The 12,760-nt window shown below is 29.7% G+C and overlaps 1 protein-coding gene across 1 annotated transcript in view; it reads right to left on the bottom strand.

The window, feature by feature from the left end:
• The window catches only part of LOC125063960 (elongation of very long chain fatty acids protein 6), a 37,148-nt gene that overhangs the window by 22,937 nt on the left and 1,451 nt on the right, over positions 1 to 12,760 (bottom strand). The gene's annotated exons all lie outside the window — the stretch shown is intronic.

Here is a 12,760-nt window from a genome sequence, read left to right as displayed (position 1 = left end):
TACTTAGACTCGGCTGATCTGAGTGATTTATTTGTTTTCTCGTTTCTCTTCTAGTAACCTATTTACTAAGCAATATTACGTTGTATGATAACATTCTTATTTTGCGAGAAATTGTTTCGGCGTATATTGCGTATTTAACAGAGACTTTGTTTTTGCTAATAGATTTCTTAAAGTCGAATTTTTAATCAACGAAGGTATATAACTTAAACATATGTTTACATAAATAGTTTACAGAAACCAAATCATTTACTACAAGCTATCATTATAAATAAATATTGGTTTTGAATATATCCTAATAATGTATCTACAGAATGTTTTTCGAAAACATATAATCGGGAACATTCGTATTTGTTCGTTCATTTCATAAAACGAATTAATTAATAGTTATATTATCTAGTAGCCATTGGCTATTACTGCATTGGCAGGTCATAGTAAAGTGCACAAGTTTGGGCGCAAGCAGCGATGCACTCTCTATTTCCTCACTCTTATAATCCTATTGGACAGCAAATCTGAAAAAGTTCAGGCGTAAGATAAAAATGATTTTACGTGCTTTCCGAAGTATGGCACCGTACATACTTCCAACTCCAAGACTCTCAGACATCTAGATTCTTCACTCTGAATTCTTTGACAAAAAAACAATGTCTTTTTAACGCCCTGACCAGGGATTTGTACCCAGGATCTCGGATTCTGCGGCCTTATGTCTATCCACTAGAAGAGTCAAATGTCAATGTCCTCAGTATTCAATAAGTATTTTTTATAAATTATGTGACTATGCTGAGCTTCTTGCCATTATATTTTTATTATTGCGATTTAATCGTAATTATTTTTTTATAAATGTGTCTGTTGATTGATGTGCTAAACATTTTGTACATACAAATATTTTAAACCTCAAAGCAATAAACAAATTGAATTGAATTAGCTTTTCCTTTTAAAGGTACTTTTTAACCAAAGTTGTTAAAATGGCTGCGAAGGTCAGTCACTCATTACGCGGTAGAGTAGTATTATACATACATTTGGAATCTTCAACGCTTTACATACACATGTTGCAGGGGATGATAAGTTAAACAATGCTGTTCTTCTTCTTTCATAGGTGAAACAGTTATGATAGAAAGAGTGAATCATTGATTAACTACACAGCCGCTAAAAATGTTTATAAGTAAGGCCGCATGTATATCAAACGTTTGTTCTGTCACATACGTTTGTATACAAAACTAATTTTAGAATAGTTCAGTTCGATACGTCATATTGTAGGAGTCGGATTGGCACGAGATAATAATGTTCAGTGGTATGCATTATGATATTATTACCTATAAACACGAGTGTTACTGAATTTATTTTGAGTGCAAACGTTAAATTGCACTACGTTTAATTGTTTACATAAATGTAATGGAATTTATGGAATCGGTGAATTATTCATGAATTTAAATCGAAGTTAAAAAACTTATAAAAATAAAATATGTATTTAATTAATAATAAGACAAGTAATGTAATGTTACACACATTTGAGATTTAAAAAAAAATATTTCTAGGGTAGTTTGCGATTTGATTTAGCATTTATCTCTGCGTGCTTACAGAGTAATTTGACTTTACTTTAGTACGTCGTTGATCTAATAGCTAGCTTTTAAGGCTGGTAATTCCGACGTCCTCAGACAATTCTCTAATAATAAAACGTTATTGGACTTTTCTGCCTACAAATACTCGGAAGCATCCCGAAGTGTGAAAGTTTGCAATGTTTACGCTCCAGTGCCTCGCAAGGCACGTGAAACTGTTTGTCCAACGCCTTAAGTTATTCCGATTGTGTCAGATGTGCAGTCATATGGAAGTCCACGTGTGTTTGCATACACGTGTACGGTAATATGTCCTGCGCAAGTGGCAAGTCTCCCTGAGCATATTCGCCGTACCCAAAATCTGATCATAAGCTGTAATTGTTCCATTGTTTAATACATCTGTCAAATAGTATATAAACTAAACTAAATGAGATAACAATATTTGAACGATTTTCCTGAGTACATTAAATAAAATAGGTGTAATTTAAAAAATATAAACTAATAATTTTTCTATCAAGTTATTAGGGCGTTACTTTATGAGCGTAATTTCGAGACACGCGGTAAGCGGTGGTTCAATGACATCTTTATTATTCAATTTCAAAACAAAAAACATTAGCATACATTTATCTTACAGTATTATACATATAAGCTATTAATTATATTTATTAATATCACCCTTAAAAATAACAGTAAATAATAATAAACAAAAAAAATAAAATTTAATATATTTATTTCAACCTACGAGGTTTTTTTCATATTAAAATTAAATCGGATAGCCTTAATAAAAATGAACCAAAAAATTTTGTTAAAGCAAACTTGGCACTGATTCAAGGTACAATAAACTAGAAGCCACTGGATTGTGGATTATCTGCAAGATGAAAACCTATTCCGATTGCTATTGTAGTTCGAGATGTTATCAAAATGATTACCTACGTGGTTTGATAACTATATCAGGTCGAACAGATCACCAGTTAGTAGTTAAATTGTATTATCCTAGGTGAAAAAGTTCCCATATATCAGTATAGTTTCCGGGTAAGAGAAAGAGAAAAGAGTAAACCGTATTTTTCGAAACGATTGAGGAAAATTTTTTTTTGATAAGAGCATCCATCAGCGCTTAGTGTGTTAACAATTTTATGATTTCAAATAACGATGGCATGGCCGCGCTTGTCTGCCAAACCGTTCTTACAGTTTTTTTTCATATTTTGTTCAATCGACGACCAAATAAATTGGAGTATATTTAACGATGATCTACAAGCCGAAGCACTTAACGAGACTATCTGATAATTACATTTCATCGATTTCACGGTCGATACTGTCGATGGACGTGATCAATGTCGTATTACAATTGCCGTGCATTGTCAGCGATAGTTAACTCAAATCTTCTTTTCTACAATAATTTACTTGTTGTAAATTCCAATACCCTTTGCTGATTAAATTTTAAAATACTATTTTAATGTTCGAACTACCAAGCCTAAGTCCACCGGTTATAATAAATAAAATGGCAACACACAAACTAATTGCGAACATAAAACAGTCTTTTCTTCTGTACTTTCTAGCAATTAAGTTGTGTACTGTTTCGTATATACTCTATATTTAAAAACGCCTATCTGTACGCTTTTACTACAGTTTTTCTTGACGATTTTTAATAGTTTATTTTTTCTACTGCGAAGTGTTTTTATCGTCAATAACGCACGCCCAGAGACCGCACCGCATCGCTTGATCATTTAGTTCCGTAATATCACGTTTACATCAGCACATTGACGCACTTGAATAAAAACTGAGTGGTAGGTATCGAAGTATAATGTATGTATAATACTACGATACTGCAAAACAAGAACGTTGGGTCCGTACACACGGAGACATGACGAGCAATAAAAGTGGGACGAAATGGAAGACTCGCTGAATCCGTTGGTTCCTGTGCAGGTTTCCCATTACTTAATATTGTACGTAATGAAAATAAGACAACTTATTTTATTTAATAACTGCCACATTAGCGTATTACTGCGATCGACTAAATTTACGGAAATTCTCAGGAAAATTATAAAACTAGTATAGTAAGCAGCAAACACGAATTGATCAAGACAGTCACAAGTTAATTAAGTTATTCTAACAAGTCAAATATAACAATATTTGTGCGAGTTTATATTATAAGTGCTAACATTGTTTTTAATTTTCAATCTTCACTTATTTTATATTCTTACACCAATCAAAATACGCTTAACCGATAATAAATATAGCAAAGTTAGAGTTTCCATAAGCAATAATTACATGCAGAGATCAATTTAAAAAAATTCCATACAGCTGCGGAAACGTCGTATAATATTCTTGTCGTTCGAGGAATGAATCAATCTTTTATACAAAAACGGAACAATGCTGTCTCTTTTTTTTCAAAGAATTTAAACACAAATGTATATCGTCCAACTTGAAGGGTAAGGGGATATAGATAGTAACTATAGTATTAAATACCAACGTACCATGATTGACTGGTTATTGTTATCACTCAGAACCATGGTTTCACTAATGACTATTATTAGACTAATAGAGGAAACTATATATAATGTATAGAGATTTTAAGGATCTGACTAACAAGTTCTCAAGATTAAACCTTAAATGAAGATAAAAATACGCATAACTAGTAATAATTAAAATCAAATTAGTTTATTTGGCATTGAAATATTGAAATATCTATTATTAAAAATGTATTTATAATAAATTAGCCACTACGAGGCAGTCAAAGTTCAATGCATATTTATTTAATTGCCATTAACTGAATAAATTAAGCATTACTTACAGCTGAAGGTTAAAAAAAAACATAAAATATATATTTTATATAAAACTGTATAATAATTGTGTTATATTGGTAAGCTATTTTAAGATAACAATGAGCCTTAAAAAATAATTCTTTCAAATCACTCAAATAACAGGCGATGGAAATTTTACTATGGAATTTTCTTATTTATATGACGCAATAAACTATTATATAATAATGATTAAGATTCCACTTTATTTATTACATAATTATGTAATTTTGAGTGTCTAAAATCAACCTTTATTTTCCTACCGACTTTAAAAGAAAAAGTAACGATAGTATGTTGACGACCGTAACTCCGATTTGGACCGATACATACCGGTCGAAGTTTTCTTAGGTCTACGGTCTCATGGTTCACTTTAAGGTCATTTCTGATTCATAAATATCACGGTAATAAACAATTAATTACGTACAATAAAATGAGAATACTCTTTTCGAGCTCAAGAAATAATACAAAATACTGTTCAAATTATTAACTGATTATTTAGTGTATATCATGACATATCACTATAAATTAAAGGTATTTTATTTACCATAACACAGTTATATCGATAGTTGCTTTTCAAATTTAGTGTCAACAAAAAGTTCAGTTTAATAATTCTGTACGTTATATGAACTGTAGCATTGAGAAAGCACTAAGGTCGCCTGGACACTAGCCGTGACGGTCGGCCGTTCAACTCTGGCATGCGATAAAATAATATATCAATTACTTAACACGCTTTTTAACTCTTATCATGAACTATTTATCGTATGTCTATCGGCATCTCGGTAACTGCCTCGTTGTTCTAGTAGCTAGCTTGTGCGGATACAGAAAATGTGGTCCCGGGTTCAAATCCAGGTCGGGTTAAATAAAATTCTTGGACATTTCTGTTGAAACAATATCAGTAGCAGCCCAAAGTTGGACAAATAAAATGTGCATTAAAAAGCACGTACAGTTTGAAATGCCGCTAATCTCTGTTCATGTCAGATGGCCGTTCCATAAGAGTTAGGACTATGAGAGTGAAGCGACATAGTGTATCTGTGTTAGTACACAGCCGCTTGTGCGCTATTGTATAATCTGCGCAGTTGGTTAATTCGTTTGGGAATAAGCGCCGCGACCAAAATCGGTCAGGATGACTTCAATCAATCAATCGTCTTGAATCACCGTAATATTAAACTGTCAACAATCGCTAATCCTGATGTATTGGTATGTGAGTATATCGCCTAATTACAGTTTATCAGTATAATGTTATCTGAATGAATCATCCGCATGATAAATCTTGATTTAAACTTAATTCATCCTTATTTCATTTGTGCTATAATTTTCCAACACTCGTATAAGAAGTTGAAAAAGAACAAAAATGTTAATAATAATGCTTTTTGGACTGGGATCCTTATATTGCATATAACATTTTTCGATCGGTTTCTTAGTCAAGTTTCAATCATTCGCTTATAAACATTGTTATCAATTGTATAAATGCAAAATCGATTAAAATGAAACATAAAGCTAGCGCAAATTTGTCCCACTTATCTATATCAGTTCGTAATCGATTAATGCGTAAGCTGATCTTAATTGCATTATGACTACTCTGTAATTGATCTCTCGCACAGCACGCATCCTTACGTAACACGATAACAAGAATAATATACATTATATTGATTTAAACCATTAAATATAATCAATATAAACACGTTTCCGGAACAGACGTTCGTTTTTTTTTAATACGTGAGTCTTAGATTATTTATACATCTAGAGAGTGTCGCACTACAAAAGAACTAATGATCCAACTTTATTAAATTTGTGTGCGTAACAGCTACGCTTGCCATTCGCCAAACGTGATACTATTTTACTAGTGTGCGTGTACGTAGTGGTCAATTGTTGGCTATACTTTTTTCAGTCTATCTAGAGAAATAAATAATCAAAGACGTGAGTCAAAATTTGCGATCCTCTCCTCCATAATTATATCAATGCTAGCAGTTTTTTATATCATTTAAAATAAACCATTTTTTTTATATAGATTTTATATCACTTTCGCCAGTTTCCGTTTAGCTCACGTTTGAGGGGGGAGGTGTTAGGTACTCTATGTCATTCTCTGTATCACTGACATATGCAAAATCATGATGATCATTCGAGTAATTAAGATGTAAAAGTGTAACAATCAAATTCACTTTCGCATTTCTATTATTATGTAGGATTTACATACAGTACAGCACAAAAACATGATTACTAATAAGAGTACCACCTGAGCCTCACTAAAAAAAGTCTGAATTTCAAATCAAATCCGTCTAGTATTATAACTTTATTTTCGTAATTTAGTTTTAAGGCAAGCCGGAGGGAGATTATATATGTCGGAAATATAGTATTCCATACACATACGTAGGTTAGTGTAAAACGATATCTGTCTGATTATGTCCCATTACAGTCTTATTGTACACAGCATAATAGAATTAAATTTAGCTCATGCAGACAGTACTGCGAATAATTTCAAAATACTTCATTTATTTCTAAAAAAAAGAATCTTAATTAACAAAAGTGGGATCTGGTTTGAATAATCCCTCTTAATTTGGGTTTACTACGATTAATTTTTCTAAATTAGAGAAGTATAAATTATACTCTCTGCGAGTCTTCATTTCGTTCGTTTCGTCAAATAAGATTAAAAAATATACTTTCGTTGTGTTCGTCCTGATGGAGAAAAGAATAAAAATGGTAAAAAAAAAACAGAAGGTTGTTTTGTAGAGCAAGCTATATATAGTATTTTGAGCTCTATTGTTAGCGTGGCTTTAAGTATTCAGTTCAGAAACAGGCTGTTAGAAATATATACATAAAAAAGTTAGGTTAAGTTATCGACGTTCATATTTGATAATCAACTGTTTAATCATTTTTCATCAGATTTAAAATGTAATCAGTAATTTCCGCGTTCGGCTCGAATAGCATAAAGTACAATAATAGATATGTACTACGTATGTATGGTTGACATATTTCGTCATCGTTTGTGTTGTTCAATAAAACAAGAGTCACAATGATCGCAATCTTTAGCATTTTTTATAATAATCTATAACATTATTACTTATCAAACGTACGACAAGATAGTCAAGATAGTGATGGACAATGTCAGTTATTCATGATCAATTACTAAGTCATAATGTGATATAGAATCTACGTGTTACCATGTTAGCCATCAGTTGGTGACCTAACTAACATTCGCCAATATCATCTGATACTGAAAGAAATAGAAACCACTCACATCTCTGTCATTGTACCGTCAACCATTGGACATTTTTTGCCACGCAATGGAAATCTTTAGAAACTTCACCCGGGCCAGATTTCGTGAACTGGGATATGTGGAATTCTTAACTAAAAACATAGGAACAACTTATCAAGTACTTGTGCCTCTTGACTCTTCAAATTTTAACACGGCAATACAAAAAAATATATATTTAGCAAGAAAAAATGTTAAATAATTAAATAGTTACTGGTTTGTACATAAATGGATCTGCCCAAAGTCCAAACTAACTGTATTGAACTGGTATTTAATAGCATATTTAAATAATTTAATAGACCTTTAAAACTGAACATCATTAGTTATCTGACCTTAGGAAACATACAAGAGACCCAATATCCTTACAATACAAAAATAAAAACAACATTTTTTTAATATCTACCATGAACTAGGTGAAGAGGTTGTCTGCTTATCAAACGTGGTTATCAAATCTTATCGCTAGCACACATCATTGTCATTCGTATTGATAGCGTAACAAGAAGACTGCTTACGAAACTTTTAATAAAAATATTGCAATTATTTGCCATATAATATTGATATAATTGTGTATAATTCGACATGTTTGGTTCCTGATTTCATAAAAAAAAAACTGATAATTAAATGCTCTACACTTACGTAATATGAAAAGGTCAGGAAGTTAAAATTATATTAAAGAAAGTAAATTTTACATATGACGTAAAAAATATATTAACAATTGTTTTGTTAAAATTACGGTGCGGATACAGAAGGTAATGTGGGCAACATCATATGACGTCGTATAACGAACAAACATATAATAATTATACTAAAAATCGTTACATATTTATAAAAATACCAGTTTCTATCCGTGTGTATCCGAGCTTGAGACGTCAACGTTATAAAACTATATAACGAGTATAACATTATTTTAAAAATATTAATAAATATAAGTATATAAGTTATAACAAATAAACTATTATGGAAAGATGTAAGTAATATATATAAAAGAAATATACTTTAAAATTACATACATACAATTTTTAATTATTCAACTTATATTTATAGTATTTTCTTCTTTATTATAACATATACTTGTATAATGATGAAATTTAATTTTCGCTAACACAAATACGTCATTTCTTTTTACATAAATAATACTGAATAATTTATGTTTAATGTTAAGTCTAAAGTAATTTAAATAAATAAAATAAAAATAACGTTGATAATGGTAAATCGGTAACACAGGAGAATTCAATATCGAAACTAGTTTTAAAGAAATTATTTTTTAATATCTGTGGAATGACATCGCGCAATGGGCGCGACCTTCCTGCCAACCTTTGATTACCAAACATTGGAACTTAGAAATGTATACCATTCCCTCGACTTCGTTCAACTTCAAGCATTACACATTAGTTCCCGCACGTTAGTTTATCACAATGATGGCAAAAGTGAGAAAATTTGAAGACGTCAGTTGCCTAACCTGAATACATGTATTTCTGCGTGCATTTTAAAGCAGCCGTGAGAAAATCTCATTTAAATAACACGATTCACTTTATACGTTTATTCGCAAGTAATTCTTAAGCACATATTTTTATGATATATTTTTTCTAATATAGTACGTTAACTTTAAGTTAATTCCACGGTCAGTACACTACTACATTTAACTAATTGTGTACTCGATGACCTATCTCATCGGAAAATACTAATACTTTGTTTATTTACTTATCATGTCCAAAGACCGATTTTCATCACCGATGTTTCTAACAACTACATTTAATTTTGTTTTATAACATCAATATAAATTTTCATCCCCTTAAGATGATTTTTAGACAATTCTCTCCTACGGAATCAAATCCACAAGGAATTCCTGTGCTTAATTTCATCGTGTTATCAATACTGGCTTAAGCAGTGCGATAAATGTCATTCAGTTATTATAAAATTGTATTACACACAAAAATAATATGGTTGATAGAGGACTATTAAGTGTGTAACAATATAGTCATTCAACAACATATACATCAGGTACTGAGTACCCTAGCTAGCCTAATTCAATAATAATAGTTCTAGTGCCGTCAATTGTAAATTAGTGGGAGTAAAAGCAGTCAAGGACGGAATTCAGTCCATGCCGGGCTGTATTTGTGAGTTCGGGCCAAGATTTAGCGATGAAGGTGAAGGCGGTATCGTCAGCAAATTATTAAGTTAGATTCTAATACAAAAGTCTTTGTCCATTTTACGTAATCATAATAAAAGTTTGCATAATGTTACTTTTATTTATATTATTTATATTACATTATTAGTTTTGTCAGTACTGTAACGTAGCAGACGAAATATTTATTTAAACCTGTAAAAGTAAACCTACCTCCGTATATAAAGTCTACAAAACTAAAGCTCTAGTGATAAAGTAGGTTTACCTTTGCGGTCCGTCTTAGTCTAATTCTCGATGGTCTGGTTTAAGAAAGATTATTTTTACCTTTCACAAATTTATAATGTTATCTTTTTATTGGTAAAGAAAATTGTATTAATAAATAGTTAATTTACATGCTTAAATTTATTAATAAAAGATAATATGTCTACTTAAGAAGTAACTGCAACATAATTATATACACAGTCTTTTTTGTATATTTAAATGTATTTGTTGTGTCTTATGTATTTTATATATATTTATCTTATTACGTCAATGTAGTCTGAAGGGTATGGATGGTCGATTTGGAGGTTAATTTGGCGAATGTTGGCTCAACCATGACTAATACAATATAAATTAAAACACTACACGGTTTGTTAAAAATATATATATCTTATGTTACTAACACCTACGGAAACACTTTCATTAAAACACATTATGTATCCTTTTGTACGTACATAATCGTAAGTTTTATGATTAAAAAAGTATTTCTAATCTATGCCAAATTTGTCTTCACGTAATTTAAAAGAGATGAGCATATAATATTACGTCATTTATAAAAATGATTGATTGTAAGCTCGAAAACGTCAAAAAAACAGTCACAAGAAGGAAACATCCGGCCCGTTTCACACAGCAGAATAGAGGGCTTCTTTCCTCTTAAGGAGAAAGTTTGGAGATTATGCCACCATGCTTTTCTACTCTGGACAAATATGTCGAGGCAGATTTTTTGTTTAAAAAAAGTCTTCACTAAGCTAACTTCTTCAATTCATGAAAACAAATTAGCGCATGAAATCTCAGCGGTGCTTGGCTGAATTTCTTCCACTTTTCTATCTACCGGGCTAGCTTGGCTCTCGTAATTAGTAATTACCACTTGTTAGACGGATAGGGTACGGACAAGGAATTGGAGAGATCATCTTTATATAAATACTAATGTATACGCCTTTTTTGTATGATAAGAACATTTTAAAATATAAATAATGAGTACATTATTATTAAAAGAATGACGTACCTCCGATGCGAGAGATAACTAAAATATTGTTAATTTTAAATTTAACTGATATACGTTTAAAAACTGAAGACAAATTGTATAATTCGAATCATGAGCAGATACAAGGTTACGAAGAGACTCGTACTGATATTTAAAAACAGACGAGAAAGATTGCATCCGAGCAAGGTTATATAACAATGCAGATCTGCTGCAGATCACTCTGGCCCTATACACTCTTCATCACAACTAATAATACGTATATTGTGTAGTTTTTCAATAAATATTTTTTTGTTCTACCAGTCTTATACTACTAATCTAATATTATTTTTTTACGTTAATTTAAAGTGTTATATGAAAAAATACTGATGACGTTGTTACGCGACTATTAATTACTTAAATACACCATTATTTTTAAAATGTATTACGCACGGTGGCTAATAAATTACTTACAATAACAATTTTTGTAAATAAATATATATATATATATATATATATATATATATATATATATATATATATATATATACGAAAAATGTTTCACTTATAAAATAATTATAAATATTAAAAAAAAAAATATTTCAGAATGCTTGTAATCTTGAAATCTTAATAAAAAATTGTTAATAAATATAAATTGTGGAAGATTATGTTTATAATAGAGGCATGTTTAAAAAAATATTTTAGTTATAATTTTAGTTTTTTTTTTTTTTTAAATATTCTTCTTTTTGTTAAGTATGTCCTAACATCGCACTTACAACACATACTTGTATTGATTTAAATCAATACTGACAATGTTAATTTATTTGTCACATAACTTTGAAGCAAAACTGTTGAAGTAATGTTTGGTTTTTTACAATACAAGGTGTTTTGTAAATATATATATTTACATATTTGACAATCATATAATTTAACAGACCAAAATTGTATTTTTTATCAGATTGTTTTTTTTTTTTAAATTAAATCTGAAGCATGTGTCCCTTGTTATTTGACATTTAAAAAATTAAAAATGATTGTTTCACATGATAAACATTATTGACAAAATATGTAAATTAAGATTTTGGTAATTTACTCATATATATAAATTAAATTACAATACTTTTTACATACATTATAAGATTAAATTTATATAAATGTATCAGGGTAACATGATTTAAATCTCTTGTCCAAAAGTCGAAATTTATAACAACTATAAAATATAGTTATAAAAATGATTCAAATGTGTGAGTTTAGTCAAAATATAATAAAAAATATAGAAAAAAAGAGTGAAAATTTTAAGATTTTATTTTCCTTTTATTAAGCTATTCTGTAATTATTGTATTTTATTAATGAAATTTCTGCTAACTTAAAAAAAATTAAATCATTTATTGATAGATGTATAACTGCAATTTATATCTGTATAACCTATAGTACAATCAAATGTAACTTACATTTTGTGCTCTGAGTTATAGTAGAAACTATGTCATTAAGAAATGAAAAATAAATAGCTTGTGTTTAAAATAAATACTTTATAGGACACATATGGTGATTTTAATTTTATTTATTAATAACTATTATCGTTATTAATTTAATTAATAATCTAAATAAGCAAAAATTTAGTATATTGTTTTTCCTTAACAATAAATCCTATATTTATATATTTTTATCATGATATTTTTTACAACCCTGCTTATAGCATACATGTTAGATTTTATCATCAGGAAAAATAAGTTAACGAAATAATGCATTTTATTTATTTTGATACAGATCTTGTATAATAATATCTAGATAATGAAAACGATTGTGAACTAAAGAAGATACAAT

Source organism: Vanessa atalanta, chromosome 5 (assembly GCF_905147765.1).
Source record: "Vanessa atalanta chromosome 5, ilVanAtal1.2, whole genome shotgun sequence".
NCBI lineage: Eukaryota > Metazoa > Arthropoda > Insecta > Lepidoptera > Nymphalidae > Vanessa > Vanessa atalanta.
This window is presented reverse-complemented; position numbering and strand designations above follow the sequence as displayed.